The sequence below is a fragment of the Rhyacophila brunnea genome, unplaced genomic scaffold (assembly GCF_057557595.1).
Source record: "Rhyacophila brunnea isolate RB1 unplaced genomic scaffold, BYU_Rbru_1.0 scaffold_9, whole genome shotgun sequence".
NCBI lineage: Eukaryota > Metazoa > Arthropoda > Insecta > Trichoptera > Rhyacophilidae > Rhyacophila > Rhyacophila brunnea.
Window position 1 is genome coordinate 20,707,826 of NW_028233361.1, and position 21,486 is coordinate 20,729,311.

The 21,486-nt window shown below is 36.6% G+C and overlaps 1 protein-coding gene across 1 annotated transcript in view; it reads right to left on the reverse strand.

Moving 5' to 3' along the window:
• Positions 1 to 21,486, reverse strand: part of LOC147063380 (uncharacterized) — a 174,896-nt gene that overhangs the window by 95,555 nt on the left and 57,855 nt on the right. The gene's annotated exons all lie outside the window — the stretch shown is intronic.

Below are 21,486 nucleotides of genomic sequence, written 5' to 3' on the forward strand. Positions count from 1 at the left end.
GGTACGCAAGATCCGGGGAGGCGGGATCATCGTGCATCCCAAAAGTGACGACGAGGCTAAGCGACTCATGGCTGCCTCTGGGCTGACTGAGGCCGGCTTAAAGGCTCAAGTCGCGGGGAGAAAACTTCCCCGCGTCATAATTTTTAATGTACCTATTGAGACGACAGAAAAGCAGCTCAAGGAGGCAATCATAAACAATACCTAGGAGGCGTCTGGCCTTGCATCTGAGGGTTACGCTGGAACCAAACTGAGCCACAAGGCGGGACCGAAGACCGAACGTTGTCATTTATGATAATGTCAATCCCAAGAAAGGCTCGAGAGGCGCTGTTTAATGATGGCAGACTTTTCATGGGGTGGAATTCGTTCCTTGTGCGTGACTTTTGCAGAGTTGTCAAGTGTGCAAAGTGCCACTTATACGGACACATGGCAAAGGGTTGCAACGCTAAGGTTACAACGTGCGGCCACTGCACTAGAGAAGGGCACGACAGAGCAGACTGCCCCACCGCTGACGAACCGGGTAAGTGCCCTGCGTGCACGCGCTACAAGAAGCCGAACGGCCACTTGGCCACCGATCCCGACTGTGCCGCGCGCCTACACGCTATTGAGGAGGAAAGAAGCCGCACTGATTACTGTCCGCAATGATCTCCTTCGCTCAGATCAACATGGTCAGAGGTCGAGCCACATCTGCCGAGCTGCTTGAGGTTGCTCGGGATCATAATACGGACATAGCCATACGCCTTTGGTCCCAATCGGGGCCTAAGCGGTGGCCGTATCATACAAGCTACCCCGAAATCTCTAGCTTGCATATTTGTAATTGACACCGCACTGACTGTGTTCCACCTCTCGCATCTATCCAATGAGCTTTTCGCGGTTGCGGAGATTGCTAATAACAGGGAGCTCTCCATTGTAGTTATATCTGCGTATTTTCAGTACAGTTCTTCTACCCTGTATTGCACAAAACAACTGGAGAAAATCTTATATGCTTGCAGAGGCAAGCAGATAATTGTTGGGGCGGACGTAAGCGTCCAGTCCTTACTCTGGCCCCCCTCTGGGCCCAGACGTAACAAGGACAGTCCTGAGCCACTCTAGGAGCTCTTGGGCGCCTTTGACTTAACGGTGCTAAATGACGGGCCGGCTACTTTCTCCACCAGAAATGGTGAGTCACATATTGATGTCACTTTGACATCCAGTGGCGTTGCCAGACGCGCCGTGGACTGGCAGGTCTACACGGACGCGGTGGCTAGCGATCACCGTTTGATCACATTTTTGTTCAGAGTTGCGGGACATGCGGCCCCATTGAGCCAAACCGAGAGAGTACTGCTTCCTAGGTGAGCGGTGTCAATTGGGATGCTTTTGATGTCAAAATTGATGGACTGGCCTCTGCCATGTCGGCTGACGATCTCCACCAAAGAGCCAATGACTTGACTGCGTTCATTACTCAAACTGCTGAGTCCACGCTGGGTAGAACCTCTCTTGACCATCCAACCTTGCGCCATGGTGGATACCAAAATTGACGTCTTTGAAAAGGACCATGAGACTTGCCCAAAGAAAATTACGAAGAGCTAGAAGATCTCAGAACGACTTACCCAGCAATGACGAACCTATGGAGATTGCTTATAAATCCGCAAGTGCAAAATTCAAAAAAGAGTTAAATTAAGTCAAGAAAAAGCACTGGCGGGATTTTGTCTCTGAAATGGGGGGCTATAATCCGTGGGGACCGCTTTTCTGCGTGATAAAGCTGGGCTCAAGGTCTGGTAAAGTCATGGCGGTTATGCGGCACCCCGATGGCACCTTTGTGATGGACAGCGCAGAGTCTGCATCCATTCTGCTGGAAGCTCTAATTCCACAGGACATACCTACGGCACATGAAGATAACAAAACCTGTCAACTAAGACTATCTGCAATCTTGCCGTTGGAGACTCACCATTCTCCTGAGCTTACCCATTCAGAGGTAGGATTAATTTTTGATGGCCTCAGGGCGGGCAAAGCCCCCGGACCTGATGGGATCAGCAATGTGATTGCCAGAAAGGCGTGGCTTCGGGCACTTCATGAGATAATCGGGCTGTATGCTGACTGCATGAGCAGGGGCATCTTTCCGGACTGTTGGAAGAAGGGTCTCCTTAGGATTATGCCTAAGATGAGCACACGACCACCGCATGACCCAAAAGCGTATCGTCCAATCACTCTCCTGTCAGTGCTTGGTAAGATATTGGAGCGGTTAATCAGCAGAAGACTAGAAGACCACCTTGAGAGAATCTACCCTATCTCGGATAGGCTATTTGGCTTCAGACCCGGCAAGTCTACTGAGGACGCCATCAGATTTGCACAGAAATTTGTTGAGGACTCATAAGGAGTCATTGTGGGCAGGCTTTTTTTTGGACATAGCCGGTGCCTTCGACACCGCATGGTGGCCATTAATTCTATCTAAGCTTTAGCTCCGACAGATCCCGGGGGACCTCTTTGCCCTAATGCAAAGCTATTTTAATAAAAAGGAAGTTATATACGACTCAAGCACTGAATTGATTTACAAGGGAGACCACCATAGGGTATCCGCAGGGTTCCGTGCTTGGCCCTTTGCTATGGAATATACTTTTTGACGATGTTTTGATGTTACCTCTGCCACCGGGCTGCGCGCTCGTCACGTACGCTGACGACCTTCTTTTACTAGTTGGCTCGTCGAGCCGTCCGACACTCCAGCGCGTAGCTAAGGATGCATTATCGAAAATCCTTAAATGGAGTAAGCTTAATAAGCTTGCATTTGCACCTGGCAAAACGGTAGCTATCCTCCTTAAGGGCAGCTCAAGGATAAACATAAATAAGCGATCACCCGCAGTGCGCTTTGGCGACTCTGCTATAAGGTTTTCTCGAGAGGTGACCTACCTGGGGGTCGTTCTGGACGAGAAGCAGACTTTTTCGAAGCATGCTAAAGTAATTGTGGCTAAAGCCAACTCAGCATATCAGAAGATTGCTCGCCTGGCGCGCAAAAATTGGGGCCTAAAGCCTCGGGCCCTGAGAATCGCCTATGAGGCTATATTCATGGGCATCGCTGGCTATGCCTTCAGCGTGTGGCACACCAAAGCCTCGCTGACAATTGTGAAGAGAGCTCTGCTTAGCGGACAGAGGGCTGCTCTGATTAGCCTTACTAAGGCTTATAAAACCACATCTTCGGATGCTCTGGTGGTCCTTGCGGGGGTCTTTCCCCTCGACTTGCACGTTCAAATTAGAGGATCGATCAGTCTCCTTATGAGGAGGATCAATACAACTCTCGCCGGTGTCCCTCTGACACCGCCATCGAGAGTGGAGGGCATTGAAGTTAATCCCATTAAACCAAAACCCGCCACGCACCACACCCGGTCTTAATCGGGCGTATCACGTGGCCCTACATTGGCGATGTGAAGCATCTTGTTAAGTTTTAGGCCGGAAGTGCCCTAGGAGGAGATACCCAGGACTAAGGTTGCTACGCCCAGAGTGAGCTTTGACTGAGTTTAAAGTTACTTTCTATTGCAAAGTGCCGGGGAGAGAAGAGCACAGGGAAATTATGAAAATAAAAATGATTCTAGTGTATATAAAACAAAATAATGAAGCTAATCATACGGACAGCAAAAATTATGTGAAGAGATCTTCACGCCCGCAGTAAGACGGGTGGAGGGCGTGAGCTACAGAAACACTGTATCTGAGCTGGTCTACAAGACCGCATATGCGGCATGGCAGGCGAGATGGGTGGCCTCCTCTAAGGGCCGCCAGACTTTTCAATACTTTCCAGATGTCTCGGTGAGACACATGACGAGGAGACTGGTGCCAACCCACTGTACTAGTCAATTCATGACTGGCCATGGAAACTTTGCGGCCAAACTGCAGGGGCTTGGTTTGGCAGGACATGGATCGGGTTGCTCATGTGGACACGGCCAGCAGGACGCAGAGCACGTCTTGTAGGACTGTCCACTTATGGTCCCCGAACGAGCGGAGTTGTTTGCCCGGGTCCGACTCCATTCGGGCCCAATAGGACACGCGGACATGGTGGCAACCGAAGCCAATTTTGCGGCCTTTACTAAATTCGCCAGAGCGTACGGGGGGCGGGACACTTTCGACTCCCCTTGCGACTCTTCCAATTAAAGTCACTCTGATAGTTGCCATATAAATTAACATCATGCATTCGCACTTCGGTGCAAGGTTGCATCACCAGTCCCGTGCGTCTCTGCTCGGGACAAAATGAGGGCTTAAATTTTTTGAACTGGCACACGTAAGGCATAAAGCCCATTGACGCAGCGAGTGCGGCGCTCACGCAAAATTTCTACAAGTGGCGCGTAAATCATCGAAAATACAACGTAATCAAATACGCCAGCGCACACTGGACTTGACGATGCCTTCTGCCCCGCCTGCCGCATGAGTCTCCGTTTTTCGCTTCTCGGCGATACGATTTAATGAAAATACAAAGAAGTCCATTCATTGAACACGGCTACCAAAATCACGCTGCTCGAGGCGTCGTCGATCGACGGGCGAGAAGCAATTATTTAAAAAGAGAAGTCTTTGTTTAATTTTATTCCATGTCCTATATTTCGCTGGTTGAATAATGTCGTCGTAAATATTAATTACAAGACCCGAAATAATATAATATTTGTATTGCTTTGTTATGAGAGACGCTGTAATAATAATTATTTTGTGCTGCTTGGGCCGCTTATTACATAGGTGAAGGGTAATGCGCGGCAAGAGACGTGTGATTATGGTTATGAATAAACGCTTCATACGCCGACTTCGCCCGCTCGACGCGTTCTATGGGCACTATCGCTAAGGGTTATGTTAGCCGGCCGCGTATGACGTGGCTGCATATACATAACGGGAGCGGAGGTGGGAGTTTTACACACCATGTTCTATTAGTAACAACAATAATATATTCATTTAAATGTTTTCTTTGTCAAGTAAATGGGTAACGTTTTTAGTCATCTTTACACGATTTAAAAATTAATACTCCCATCGCCATCACGAAACAAATTGACGTATTCACACCTCCACGTTCGCTCTCCGACTGCTAGCGAGTCCGAAATTTCATCGCGCCTACAGTTAAAAATTATTTGCCGTTTCATTGAAGTATCGTCTTAATAAATATAAGCAGATAAGTACCTATTTTTTTGTTTGTTGAAATGTTTGAATATTTTACAGTGATTTCAAAAATCTTTAGACCTATTTCACATGATCGTTTTCAGAAGCACCACTTGGCGGCGATGCCAAGTGGCACTTTTTACTTAAGCAATTTTTCAACGCATGGTAAATATCAACTATTATTAAGGGGGGACATGCTCGTCGAAGGTCAAAATTGAGTTTTTATTTTATTTTCAAACCATGATCCTGGACACTCCTTAAACATTGTAGATAATTTATTTATATAATTTTGAAGCCTTATTATCCTTTATATTTATTTTAAACATTTGATGACTGCATAAAGTATTTTTGTTACATAAAATAGTATTCTTTTAAACCTCTCGCTCTAATGTTTTAGAATATAGACATATTTCGGTACATAACTGTGCAGTGGTGTTAAGATTTTTTACATTTATTAATTTTTAAACGCATTTATAAAACTATTAGTATAATTTATTACGAAATAATTTTTGTAAAATATTCACGATAAAAAAATATATTGATAATCTCTGTGATCCCAAATTTGATAAGAATTAGGCATTTTATTATTCAAAAAATGGGCAAGATTAACACATTTGAAGATGATTCTAAAGATACTTATTATAAGCAGATAAGTACCTATTTTTTTGTTTGTTGAAATGTTTGAATATTTTACAGTGATTTCAAAAATCTTTAGACCTATTTCACATGATCGTTTTCAGAAGCACCACTTGGCGGCGATGCCAAGTGGCACTTTTTACTTAAGCAATTTTTCAACGCATGGTAAATATCAACTATTATTAAGGGGGGACATGCTCGTCGAAGGTCAAAATTGAGTTTTACTTTACCGAATTTTTTTTTATTTTTTTTTAAACGGTACATGTTCAAACACGCGCGTCAATATCATTTTACTCCCTATTTCAATTATAGTTTGTCAATTTATGGCTACGGCCGTATGTTGTAGCTTAACTACTGGGGAATGCCAAAAGAAATGGCGTATTTCAAAAAAACACTAACCTATTCTTAGGTCAATAATTATTATAAAGCAATCATTATTCATAAGATCTTTATCACACTTGAATGGTCAAAAACATAGCTTATAATAAGTATCTTTAGAATCATCTTCAAATGTGTTAATCTTGCCGATTTTTTGAATAATGAAATGCCTTATTCTTGTCAAATTTGGGATCACAGAGATTATCAATATAATTCTTTATCGTGAATATTTTACAAAAATTATCTCGTAATAAATTATACTAATGGTTTTATAAATGCGTTTAAAAATTAATAAATGTAAAAAATCTTAACACCACTGCACAGTTCTGTACCGAAATATGACTATATTCTAAAACATTAGAGCGAGAGGTTTAAAAGAATACTATTTTATGTAACAAAAATACTTCATGCAGTCATCAAATGTTTAAAATAACTCTAAAAGATAATAAGGCTTCAAAATTATATAAATAGATTATCTACAACGTTTAAGGAGTGTCCAGGATCATGGTTTGAAAATACAATAAAAACTCAATTTTGACCTTCGACGAGCATGTCCCCCCTTAATGCCAATAGTAATTATTAAGTATACAGACGGCCTTAAAACACTGTTGTTTTTAAGTAATGGCCGATTGACAGATGCTATTAGCATGCGGTGAGAAGAAACATGGTAATTAGATTAGTTTAGTGTAAATGTACGTGAAACGCAATAAACACGTTGCCGACAGTCGGAGGCAGTCATGAGTTTACCGTTCAGCGCACATCTTTATTGCGTGTGACTTATTATATGTGTTACGCCGAATGTGCGAAATTGATCAAGTATTTCATGAAATGGGCAAAATTTTACCTTAATCATGAAAAATGCAAGCCCGTTGCCTTATTCATGAATTAGGCAAAATATCTGATAAGTGCGTGTATTCGGCAGTAATTTTTCTGCCTATTTCATGCATTGGGCAAATTAGGTAGTAACGCTCCGGTGGTGTTTTTTGCAACTAATCAAACTAACCAAATGTGTCAAATGTCATTGATTACCTATATAAAAATAAACCAATTAATAACTACAATTACGTTAATATCCATTTTCTATACCCTAAAAAATCTAGAACTATAATATGATAACGGAAGAATTTTATTAAAAGGTATTTTCGCGATTTGATTCGTGCTTGGGTATTAATTGTGCAATGGTCGATTGTTTGTTTGTGATAGTATGATTTGGTAGTTTGTTGACACTTGTCAGCTAACCTCAAAATGGACATTCAGTTGAATTCAGAATTACAAAACCTAACCTTACCCAATAATAATAATAATATTATATTATGTTCAATTATAACTAATAAAACCATGTTGACAATTTTAAGAATTCCACACCCTGGCGAATTCACGCAATCGGCAGATAATATACCTAATTCATGAATAATCCAACGGGCTTGACTATTACATGAATTAGGCAAAATTTTGCTTATTTCATGTAAAAGTCAAATTTGCACGTTCGCCGTAACATATTCATTACTTATATATTATTTCGTATTAATGCATGGAAAAACCTGAACTGAGTATCTCCGCTATACAATACAAGTGTGTGAGGGATCTTATACTATTTAGGGAAATATATTAATTGCATATAATTTTTAATGTAAAACTGTTCTATTGCTGAAATATATTCTAGTACTTATAATCAAAAAATTGAAATTCTGATTAAAACGAATAAACAGAAATAAGCCAGTAAAAGTATTAGTGTAAAAAATATACTTATATTTAGAATCGAGTTTCGAAAGTGGCTGTATTAAATGTAAGTATAAGTATATTAATGGATTTTCTGTTTCAGTTACTGGCTAATAATTATTACTCGTATTTTTTTAAATTCATCTACAAAAGGCGGTTAAGATCCACTCTTGATTGAAGATCCAGCAATAAATAAATTAGGTATATACTAAAACTATTTAAATAATACGTTATAAATTTCCAAGTAGACACTAATGATTAAATACAAATTTAATTAAGTTATCTCACTTTTTACCGTACAAGTACAGATAATATCAAACAAACAAGAGGAGTATGGTTACATCCCCCTTAACCCCCTCACTCCTTGTCAAGGTTAAGCCAATGCTGCCAACTAGTCCACATTCGACATTGAAGTTAAACTCCCTTCACCAAACCCGCCCCGTACCACCCTCGGTCTTAATCGAGAGTATCACAGGACCCATCAATTGGTGATGAGCTATAAGTTTGGGAATATTAGGTACTTACGTTCATGTAAAATTTTGACGTCATAGCCCAGACTAGTAGACGTCTTTTGAACATAGCCAACAGTGAAACGAAAATATTTTGTGAACACAATATTTTATCGAGCGTAAAGATCCTGCCATTTCGCTCTCAATGTGAGACAAAAAGTACGCAATGTCAACGATAATAGTATGAATATCTATTACTAAAATAAATTAATACTATTAAATTAAATTGTATATATATAAATTGCTAATGTTAACATTATTGCTTCTGATACAGTAAATAATAATATGTTAATAATTAATTACATACGTACCGTTGTATGTAGTACAGATTATATTTTATTGAAATCCCGCAACTTAAATTACATATAGAAAATTGGGGCGATGTTCACATTTTTGGCTGCTGCCCTAAATAATTCTTTTAAGCTACAATTGTAGGTACCAATTAAAAAAATTCTTATATCAAGAAATGCGGCGCCTTCTTGTACTACATACGTAATAAGTTTTGCTCCGTAATGGTTTATATTATATTGTCTTCTCTATTATGGCCGATTTATTGTAGTTACTGTAGTTTTAATACTACGCAAACCTCTCGGTACTTTCCAATTTGTGTGAGTTCGTCAATATAACACCATTTATTTGTATATGAATGAATTACATGAGTGAACTATAAATGTGTACTATATTTATGAATAATGTGAATGAACTATATACTTACATATTGTACTTTAAGAGTGAACTAGGTATATGACAGACTATTTGAGTGTTTATATATCCTAGGTTCACTGTTTTTCTATTAGTGAGCCTATAACATTATTTTCGAATTATTTTTAATACTCTCATTACTGTAATATGTAATGTCACCTTCAAATATTTAACTTCGTTATCTTCATAATATTATGTTTGCTATTCCTAGAATCATCAACATCGGGTACATCTAATTAAAATGTTAATATTTTCAAAATCGATAGCATTATTGAGTATATATATTTGATAGAGTAAATTAGGTATATGACAGACTATTTGAGTGTTTATAGATCCCAGGTTCACTGTTTTTCTATTAGTGAGCCTATATTATTTTCGAATTGTTTTTAATAATCTCGTTACTGTAATGTGTAATGTCACCTTCAAATATTTAATTTCTTTTATTTTGTTAACTTTCAATTCATAGTGGAACTGCATTGTATTGTTGTTTTTATTTAATAAAAACAACAATTCAAGTATTTAATTTCGTCATCTTCATAATATTATGTTTGCTATTCCTAGAATCATCAACATTAGGTACATCTAATTAAAATGTTATTATTTTCAAAATCGATAGCATTATTGAGTATATATATATATATTTGATAGATACCTGTAATAAATTTATAAATTCGCATTGCATACATCAAATTACGAACTAAAAGGGATAGATCTAAAAGTATATGCGACAAAGAGAGACGTACTTAAAAGAGAGATATAAAAATAAGGCGTGAGATCGAGATAGCATTATGGCTTGTTGGCTGTATGAATGTATAGAAATATTCGTATGACAATAATTATGCTTTGATGCATGTTTGATCATTTTATAGATATAAAAAATTGCAAATAATGATGTTAAGCCTTATTAGACTTAATTATGTTTTCAATAAAAGCATTTTCCTTTTACGTACTACTGTAATATTGGCATCACTGGAATGGACGGAAGATATTAGTATCGTAAAGGGATGGTTAACGTACGAGAATATTTTAAAATGTAATCTCTATATATATAAAAATCTCGTTTGTGGTCGAACTCCTCCAAAATGGCTCAACCGATTTTAATGATTTTTTTTATGTATATTTTTTAGGTATGAGAATAGGTCAACAAGTATATTTCATACCGCTAGGTGATAATTGTATCTCTATCCAGAAAAATTTTCTTTTTATTTTTTGACAATTTTTTTTTGTATTTTTTTTTATTATTTGGCATAAAAAAATACGTATAACCCCAAATTTTCACTCTCCTACCCCCACCCTCCCATTTTTTAATCGCGATTTTATTATTTTTGTATGAACAAATTTAACCGTCGTTCGTATTTCAAACAGAACGAAATTATTTATGTTTTGAATGACAGATGGCGCTACGTCCGAGAAGAATTCAAGAAAAGCGTCGCGTCATTTTGACATTTCATTCGGCATATCACAACGCAGTGCGTGCAAAATTTTGGACGATTTATTTTAATTTATCTATTTTTATGAGCATTTATTACATTGCACAATGCCAGCAAGACGCAAGGGGGGCCATTTGAGCCGCCGAACGAATAAAGCAACAAACATGCAAAATAGTAGAGCAGAAAGAACAGACGAACAAATCCAACAAGATAACAAGAACGTGCGTGTAAGCATGTTGAAATTGCGTACATCTCAATCACAAGAGGCACGAGCTGAACGAAATCAACAACGACAATTGGAACGGAGCCAAGCGCGCCAGTTCATAGTTAACACACGCAGAGCAAATGACCGACAACGCCAACAAGTACATCGAACATTTACATCCGCTTCGTTCCTTCGTCTCGCATTCAAGTACGAGCCAGATATTGAATATTCCGCTCATCCGAAAGTGCTGATTGGTGCTATGGACAAAAATGTCCCCATTGTCATGCGCTCAAATTCAAACATGAGTCAGCCGGGATGTGTTGCGCATCAGAAAAAGTGAAACTACCAGAAATTGAGATACCACCAGAACCATTGAACGGCTTGCTCATCGGCACGGTCCCAGATTCAAACCTGTTCCTGAAGTCCATTCGCACATTCAATTCATGCTTCCAAATGACTTCGTCCGAAGCAACAGAAATAGTTCACAATACTGCGGCAAATGGTCAACAATTCCATTCTACGTTCAAAATCAAAGGCCAAGTATACCACAAAGTAGGCTCATTGCTGCCAATACCAAACGAACCACATACATTTTTACAAATCTACTTCATGGGCGCGGCGGTGAGGACATCAATTATGTGGATGCACGTTGCGGCTACAATAGCCTCAATTCGCCTAATGCCAGGCGCATCGTCGGCGAACTGGACGCCCTGTTGAATGAGCACAATGAATTATTGAAATTCTTCAAAGCACACATGCACGAATTGCAAAGTGACAATCACGCCATTGTCATCAATCCTGATAAAACACCAGCTGGAGAGCACGTACGTCGATTCAATGCGACTGTTGTTAACGACATTGCTGGAATCATGGTTGGCGACCGCACATCGACGCGAGAAATCGTGATTCAAAGAAGAAGCAATAATCTGGAGTTAATCGCTGACACACACCGTTCATAGGACGCTCTCCAATATCCGCTAATTTTCTGGAAGGGACAAGACGGATATTGCATAAACATTAAACAACGAGATCCTGTCACAGGTAATTCATTCATTATGAACATCATTACTCATTTTGAATTGAGAAAATGAATGGTTGATGTTTTTTTGTTTTTATCTGTGGTCATCATCTACAGCGCTCTATTCCTCTTTCTGTCATAGATCCCATCCCCACACACTTACGATACATTCGTTATTTTTTATTTAACAACCAAAATATTCACTAGAAATAATTTATATGGCAGAACAACGTTTGCCGGGTCAGCTAGTAATATTATAATTTGATAAAAAAAATGTTTTTTTTTTAAATTAAATAATAATAATATATTGAAATAAAGAGTAGAAAATGGAGATAAATATTTATTACATGTGGTATAGTCTGTTTTTTGTCTGGAAAAGTGGCCATAAAGCTTTTTATTTGCAGTATTTTCTAGTTGATCTGATACAGACGGCAGGCGAACCCTCGTATTTGTCACTTAGAATTTGTAGAACAACTCATGTGGACATACACGCTTTACGTTATATACATCCCTTTTATAATATAAAACAGAATCAATGCAGTACACACCTACTGGTTTTATTGCAAGTGACTTTGGGGGAAATTTTCTTCCACCTGGGAGCAGAGGCGCCCGCGTCTTTATGTGCGAAGTTTGCCTGTTTCACCCCTGAAATTTATTAGGCATCTTCATGCATCTATAATATTATGCAAGTACTATAATAATAACTATGGTGAGGAAATCCTGGGAGAATACCAATGCGGCTTCCGACCAAACAGATCTACCATAGATCACATCCATCTCATGAGGCAAACTATGGAGAAAGCAATAAGAAAATATTGTCACAGCGTGTACTTAGAAGGTAGCATTTATTGAGACGTTTGATCTCTGTAAACCTCTAGTGAGACCTATATATAATATCAATACAGAAATACATATTTTTAAATTATTATTTATACCTTTATATAATTATATACCAAATTAGTTGCTAACTAGTAACTAGTCTAACGGAGATTAGATTGGTATTCTGATAAATTGCATATGACAATTTCTTACGACGGTTACTGTCAGTGTTGTCGGTTATAATTTTATATTACCTATTATGCATTTACATTAAAGCCCACAACATTTTCGCTGGCATTTAAAACAAGATTTATATGTCTCATAGTACGATAAGTCAAAAATTTCAAGTTTTGAGATAATAATATGTTAACCATTATATTTGTATATCGCTCCTCTTCAGTCCCACAAAAAAAAACTCGAAAAAATAACTAGTTGTCCTCATAGAGCCGATGTTTTTATCACTTTTCTACAAGTCAGTTTAGGTGAGTCAAAACTTTGATAAGCCATTACTCAAAACTACTAAGTCTTAGTTTTAGCACTATGGAACTGAGTCATCGATATATTACCAGCTGAATTTATTAATTGTATTTTGCGCAATTTACAAACAATGCTTGCTTGCTTTGGATATAGGCTAAATTTATGGGGCGCCGACTAATGTTTAGCCATCCCCGTTATATGTAGTGGCTGTCTCTGGGGGTGCCTTATGTGTACAAACAATGCTAATCCACCTCACCCCTACATATACCACGATATGATGCAGTCAGATTTTGAGGCTAACTAAAATAAACTTCAGTTAATTTATCAATGTATTTAGTTTGTAAAACGATTATTAATTATTACGTTTTAAGCCGATTAAATAAAGATTTGAGTTTAAAAATCTTCTACACAATATGACCTATCTTCCGATGTCTTATCCAATGTCACGTTGAGTGATAAAATTTCAGAAAATTCCATTGGGTCATCATAAACAAGTTGCAATGAAACAAGTTATTACAGTTCCTAAAACCACTATTTTTTACACAGCGCTTCTAAAACAAAAAATAATATCAAAGTAACCTTTATATTTATTTTCAAATACGTCGCTTCAATTCGGGTAACTTTCCACTGGATTCTTTTAAAGTCAAACTTTACAGTCAACTGTGACTGTAGATATAGCCAGATAAAGTTCCAAAATCCACTGTTTAATTTTTTAAATACAGTTATTGCCGAAAGATTTTAATGAATTACAAAATCATAACCTTGACACCAATACTAGAACTGGTAAGTAATTGGCTATCATATTGCTTATATTACCGTGTCACCTTAAGCCATAACTATAACCGTTTATTACCATATTATAAAAAGTGTTCATCCAATAATTGTGTACGAGTGCTCCATTCAAATCACGGTATTTAGATATGCTCGCATATTTAGATTAAGTACTCCTTGTACAGAAACAGTGGAGTATTTTTCTCTACGGTCACTTTTTGACAACTTTGGTGTCTATGGAGCTACATAATGTGTCAAACAAAAACGATGCACGAGTCACTTTGCATTTTGTCGCTAGTAATAAATATTTTATAAAGTTATTATTTCTTACATTATAAGTTTATTTATCATTATGGCCAGATAATCCGAATGCTGAATAAATGTTATTGAATATTATAATTATTACAATATATAGGAAATCTCTTAAGAATTACATGACTACTATTAACTTAACATGGAAGGTAAACAAATAAAAAGCAAATGCTTATCATGATAGTATACCCATTTAATATGTATAAAGTAATCACACATGACTTGAAATATTAAATTCATATGTATATTAGTCAGGTTTTCATTAAGTAGGTTCCTTATACCAGCAAAGGTACCTAGCAAAAAAATACGAAACTGGCAATTTGAGACATTTTTTTGATAATTTACAATTTCAACTGTATTAATTAGTACATTGTAGGTAAGGTAATGTAACTTGGCAGTAATTTGATTAAATGAAGAAAATTAACACTTTAAAATAAAGTTTTATTCTTTTTAACGAATGCCATAAAGATTATAACGTTAAAAATATATGAATAAAAGAAATATTGATAAATTTATTTGTTTAAACGTAATATTAAACTTATTAATGAATCATCAATGGCTAGGTAATTTAGCAATATGATACGTAATTTGGCAATAGGGGGTTAGGTATTTTGGGACTATGATCAAGTATACAAGTATTTAAAAAAATATTTCGTTTATCAGTACTATTCACCATTATCCGAATTCATGGGTTCACTGCATATATCACACATGAAAATATCGTCTTCTGTGGACTCGTTTTGGCAGCGTACATGGTAATGAACATAGTAAAATGAACACTGAATCCATGACGCACCACTTTTCTGTCTGGCATCATCAGAATATCTTCTATGGCAAAAGCCGTACAACCAGTCATTATCATTTATGATTGCAGAAAGTTGCTTTTGAAGTCCTGACGGGCCAGTTGTTTGGTTATCTGGAACATGTGAACTTATGCCCACTATTTCTGGCAGTAGAGTAAGACGCTTGGAGGATTAATCCTCTTTTTATTTGACGAGTTGCAGATTTTGGAGCATTTGCTATTCTGAGTAGGTTTCCAATATCTTCAGCTTGATCTTAGCTATGCGAAGCTTTAAGAGAACTAATTATTGTTCTTTCTGTAAGTTGCGAAAGAAACAAGGCTTCAAAAGATACAACGTCATCATTGAATGGACATGCACCAGCTTTTCTGAATGATTTGATGTAGAAACTCTTCATAAATGCAGGATTAACGAGTTCATAAATATTATATCTGTAGGGCTTTTCACGTGGATGGTCCAAAGTGTATTGATCCAAAATTTGTTCCTAATTACTTTTCAATGATTCATAGACTCCTACGTCAAAAGGTTTCAACAGATGACTGGTGTAGGCAGGAAATGTCATTAAATAAATTTGGTTTTCCTTTGCGTTTGACTGTCTCGTTTATTTTACTATTTACACCACAGAAAAGAAAATAAAAAAGAAAATAAATAGAACTCTCATCTCCTATCCTGCAAACGGTTCAAAGTGAAGCAGGATTTTAGAAGTGTGAGTAAATGTGTGGACGCACAAAAAATGACCTTTGCAGCACGCACAGAGCCGCATTATTGATGACTACTTTTCATTAGAAAGATTTACTTTCTAGTGAATTGAATCCTTTCTCTAAGCAGTGCAGCTTCCGCTTGTCTGCAGACCCTGTCTGCTTTCTTTGATGAGAAATGTGTTTTGATGTGATTAAATGATGGTATTGTTTGGTCCACTCGACAACGTTTTAGAAAGGCCAACGTACATAAAAGGTGCTCTCTACGTTGTCGAAGAGTGTCCAATCGGCGTGTTGAAAAGTAAACCTCCTCCCCATAAAGGTTTGTTATACAATGTTTGAGGCTTTCACGGTTGTTTTTTATCGTAAGTTATTCTTGGGTTTTCACCGTGTCTCCTTCTTCCTTCTTTACTTGACGTTTCGGGCTCGTTGCAGAGGCCATTATCAAGAGATATGTTTTATGATGAAATGTAGTGTATGTATGTGAATGTAAACGTTGCTCTAAGAATGTCAAAATGAATCCGATTATCTATTTCACGGATTCATTAAAGCGCTGAAGCCTTCTGGGATATATGGGTTACCCAAGATTTACAAGCCTGACTGCCCACTTCGACCGATAGTTAGCGCAATCGACTCTCCCACGTATAGACTTTCGAAATATCTGGCGTCCCTTTTGCAACCACATACCAACGCCACCGCATCATGGGTTAAGGATTCAACACATTTTGTAAAATTATTAGCTGATATGACTGTAAAGCCTACTGACCTCTTAGTAAGCTTTGATGTAGAATCACAATTCACAAATGTCCCCCTGGATGATACCCTAAAATTAATAGGTGAAGTTTTCTCCGCAGAAATGACTGGACTTTTTCAAGTCAAGCTACTTTAGCTTTCAGGGCAAAGTGTTTGAACAAACCGAAGGAGTCGCTATGGGGTCCCCTCTATCTCCCGTGGTTGCGAATTTTTTCATGGAAAATTTTGAACAGACAGCTCTTGACACGTGTAGATTAAAACCTTCGTGGTGGTTACGGTATGTCGATGATACCTTTTTAATATGGCCTCATGGTATAGAAGCTCTAAATGAGTTTTTGGCCCATTTAAACAATCTACATTCGATGATTAAATTCACGATGGAGATTGAACAAAACGGAGCTCTACCATTTCTTGACGTGGAAGTTATCAGAAAATTAGATGGTTCTCTAGGACACAGAGTCTATCGGAAACCAACTCATACCAATCGTTATTTACATGCTTCTTCTCACCATCACCCTGCTCAAAAAATGGGTCTGATTTCGACTTTGATGACAAGAGCTCGGCGTATCTGCGAATTTTCGTATTTAAAATCCGAGATATCTCAAGTATCAAAGGCTCTTCAAGCAAACGGATATTCTCACAATATGATCCAAAAAGCCACCAGAAGCATAATCAACCTTAGCCCGGTCAGTCAGGAGGAAGAGATACAGCTCAAAGGCCGAGCATATCTACCTTATATCAAAAACACCACCAGGATACTTCGGAAGCATAATATTGAAACAATATTCTCAACGTCGACAAAGGTCCGAAATATGTTAAGACCAGTAAAGGACTCACAACCTTTGGACTTGGCAGGTGTATACCAGCTAAGCTGTCGTGGATGCCCAAAAAAGTATATAGGCCAGACTTCTAGAACGGTAAAGAAGCGTGTGAGTGAACACGAGAGAGCATACCGACTTAAACATTACACGATGTCGGCAATTGCCAAGCACTTGATGGATACAGGGCACAAATTTGACTTTGAGACCAAGATATTGGGTGGGAATAAAGGATATTTCGCACGATTGGTAAAGGAGGCCATTGAAATCTACAGAAACCCTGAAAATATCAATAGGGATGATGGATTACGGTTAAAAACGTCATGGCTTCCGGCACTATCAGCAAAATCTAATATTCGAGCAATGTTTGCTCTTAGATAATTGGATTCATTTTGACATTCTTAGATCAACGTTTACATTCACATACATACACTACATTTCATCATAAAACATATCTCTTGATAATGGCCTCTGCAACGAGCCCGAACGCCGAGTAAAGAAGGAAGAAGGAGACACGGTGAAAACCCAAGAATATACTACGATATTTTAAATACTTACATATTAAGTGTTTTAACGCGTTTTTAAATTAACATACATACTTATTAATTTCACACACAATTAATTAGGAATATACTTTCTAGAAATTGAAAAAAGGATATTAATTGGATTTTGTAGAAAGTATATTTATATGAAATGAATGAACATAAATAACACATTGTGCAGAATAATTATGAAAAATATTAAATATAATTATAAAAATCCCATTCAACTTATACGTCACATAATATTATAAGGTTAAGTAATAACAAGCTAAGTACAGCAATATTTACATACAACAGGTAATTCTAAATATATATAACATTAATCGCATTTATAATAATATATTAACAGAAAGTATACATTTTTGTCTTATACCTTACTTAGTGTCATCCATCAAATACACATTTTATTAATGGTGTGGGTTGAAAAATTAAACTAATAAACAAAAATGATGGTTTCCATGTAGTAGGGCTTCAAATTATTATTAACCTGAGAAAAATTACTTACTATCCGGTTAGCGGTTAGGTTGCTTATTTACAAAATATTTTTATTCAAAAAAAATATTTACGGGCAAGACAAGACGTGTACCTACTCAATTTAGGGGATTAAGCAAAAAACCCAATGCAGTTGTCGATATTCCACAGATTTGCCGTGGGATATCTGAGCCACGCTTAATCCTTAAAGACCGCCGCGTTATTATTTATTCTATGGAATTTGACTAACACTATATCAATAACAATAAAAGTAAGCCATTTAAAGGGTAAGTAAGTAATAAAGTAATTTAGGCAGGCGATTTTATTACTTGAGCGTAAGACTGAGTTGTTGATTATTTGTTACGACGCGACGTTTATGAAAAAGCTTTCACACGCTATTTTCGCTGTTTGTCTCTTTAGTTGTTTATATACCTACTAATAATTTTACCCGGTTTTCGGTTAGTTTACATATCCGCGGTTACCCGGTTAGCAGGTTTCAGTGAAAACAGGGTTGGAAGCTCTAGATCTATTTACACGCTATTCATTTTTCGTATACAAATATGAAAAACGACGGTACGGACATAAATAATAAAATATTATACACGATTTATTCAATCGAGATGGGTATCCAAAACAAGGTACCTATTTGGAATGATAAAATGATCATGGCTATGTCAAATTGCCGATGGAGATAAGGTATGTTGACGTAGTTTTAAAATTTGGAATAATATAGCTAGCCATGTGTTTGTTTTTTTAAATTCATAATCGGCGGCTCTCCTGGTGCAGTGCATAAAGCACTGGCCTTCCATCCCTGATGATGAGTTCCAAGTCCAAGTCGTACGCCGTACTTGGTCCCGTGGACATCTGTTATGCCAAAAGTCAATAGTATAATATCATTAATTATTCACAAAATATTTGAAATCGTTAAACTTTGTACTATGTAATTAGTGTGTTTATCTCTTCGTTTTATGTTTAAAATGAATATTGCATATGCAACTGTAGAAATCATTATGATAAATGAAAACAGTTATGTATAATTGATTATAATAAATATTAAGTAAGTATCTAATATTCCCTGTCTGAAATGCGGCCCTGTTATCTAAACAAAACACACGTATTATATGCATACAATGGTGTGCGTCCCACTTTCCAAATATATGTAATATTGCTTGTGCGTAACGTCAAATACCATGCGTAAAATAAATTTTAATGGATGTTAAGATATTGACATATATATTCAAAATAAAAATATGCTTTCTTGTGAAATGTAGTTGCGCTATTTGTTTTATTTTTCATATTTGTATCGCTACTACAACCTTTTATTGAATATATTGCCATTTTCAATTTTAAATGGACATAAAACCGAGAGCTCTGAGAGCAGTTGTCAGGCCGACGCACAAGCTTAGAGTGACGTTTTCTGAACACGCGGTTAAAGTTTACCTTACTCGAGATCGGTTGCTTGCGTAGCCTTACCGGTTGGGTATTTCAATTCCCATTATTTCTGAGTTCTCTGATTTACACTCATATTAAAATTACCATTGTATGGGTGAAGTTATGCTGAAAAAAATAACAAATATATTATGTAGTATAAACATGATAGGTTATTTGGCAATAGTCTTATTTAACTCAATTGTGATGAAATATCATTATATATGTCATAATACATTTACAAATAAGTATTTTATAATATCTAGAAATTAAATAAAATCGATAAAATTTTACCTTTTAAAAATTCCTATAACGGGCACTTATAATTTTGATGTTAAAAAGTTAATATTTTCACAATATTAGCTAAGCAATCACAGCAAAACATTAAAATGTTACATTCAAAATAGTTTCACAACAAAAAATTACGTTTATTTCTTAATCACACTAGTATAAATTGATCTCAGTTCTGTTGTAAACGTCATGACATTACAGTAGCTACAGTGACATTGAGCTTAAATATTGGGACCGTACCTAAAATAAAATTTTATATACTTAAATAAAAATAATTTCAAGGTATACAGTTATATTTTTATTAAAATCGATGTTTTTTAAAATAATTATAAAAAATATAAAACGAAGAATTAGTCAAAAATCTAAACGATGAAAAATTGAAAACTTAATAAACCATTTTTAAATAATAAATATGACCATAAAATATAATGTAATAATAACGTATGTTAACAGTGTACGTAAATATGTAATAAATTCACAATTTTTCTTTTTAATGTTTTCAGTTTTAATTAATTTACAGTTGAAATTGTAAATTATCAAACAAATGTCTCAAATTTCAAGCTTTGTATTTTTCCGCTAGGTGTCTCTGCTGGTATAAGGATCCCTATTAATCTGCATCTGATGTGTCTTTGCTAAACTCTAATGTAACTCTTGTTTATTTTCAAAAGCGTCATCACTTTTACGAAATTTGAGGAGTTATAGTTTAGTTTCATTTTCGAAAGCAAAGTTTAGGATATATAAAGTAGTCATGATTGAATAAAATTAAGCAGTTATTATAGTATCAATAGTAAAATAGATAATACGATTGGAAAATAATCAAAATAATTCACTCAATTATAATGAAACACGGAAGAAAACAAGTATAACAATCAGTCAAATTTGGCAATCGGTTTCAACTTATGGTAGAGGCATTCTGGCCACAGCCAGATATTTATGTACAAAATTTCCATAAACCCAAATCATCCGTTCCGTATGCCGTTTGGCGTAATATAACCGTATACGGTTTTGGTGGATAAACGTGGTCTAAATTGTGAGGGTTTCAAAACTATTCAAAAATGTCCTATTATAAGATACACTATACTGTCTTATTCTCGTATACACATTTAGTGTCCTCACAACTCCATCAACATTATGAAGCTCCACAATAGATTTATGGTTTATGTATGCAAGCACAGATGGATTATTAGCGTCTTAAGCGTTGGACTATAACGCCGTGGGTCCCAGGTTTGAAACCTAGGTCTGGCAAGTATACATATTGTTTTTCAATTTGTGTGTGAGTCAGGGTATGGACCTAATAGGTTGAGCGAGTGGCTGACATCCATTTCTCGTAAAAACAAAATCTGTTAACACAAACCTCTACTCTGTGGAGGTCCATATGATCATATTAGGATCGGACATGGTCGGAAATAATGAAAACCTTTCCGACACATTTTCTTCAGGCTATGCTGCCATCAATACATTAATACAATTTGTCCACCCGAAGGCCGATTTTTATTTTAATACTTTTCATTCTACATCTGCTTAAGTTCATTTAAAATCCTTTAAAATACTAGCAAATATTTATTCTTTTACCATTAATATCACTCATTAACCTGGGATCTCTATTTTCCAT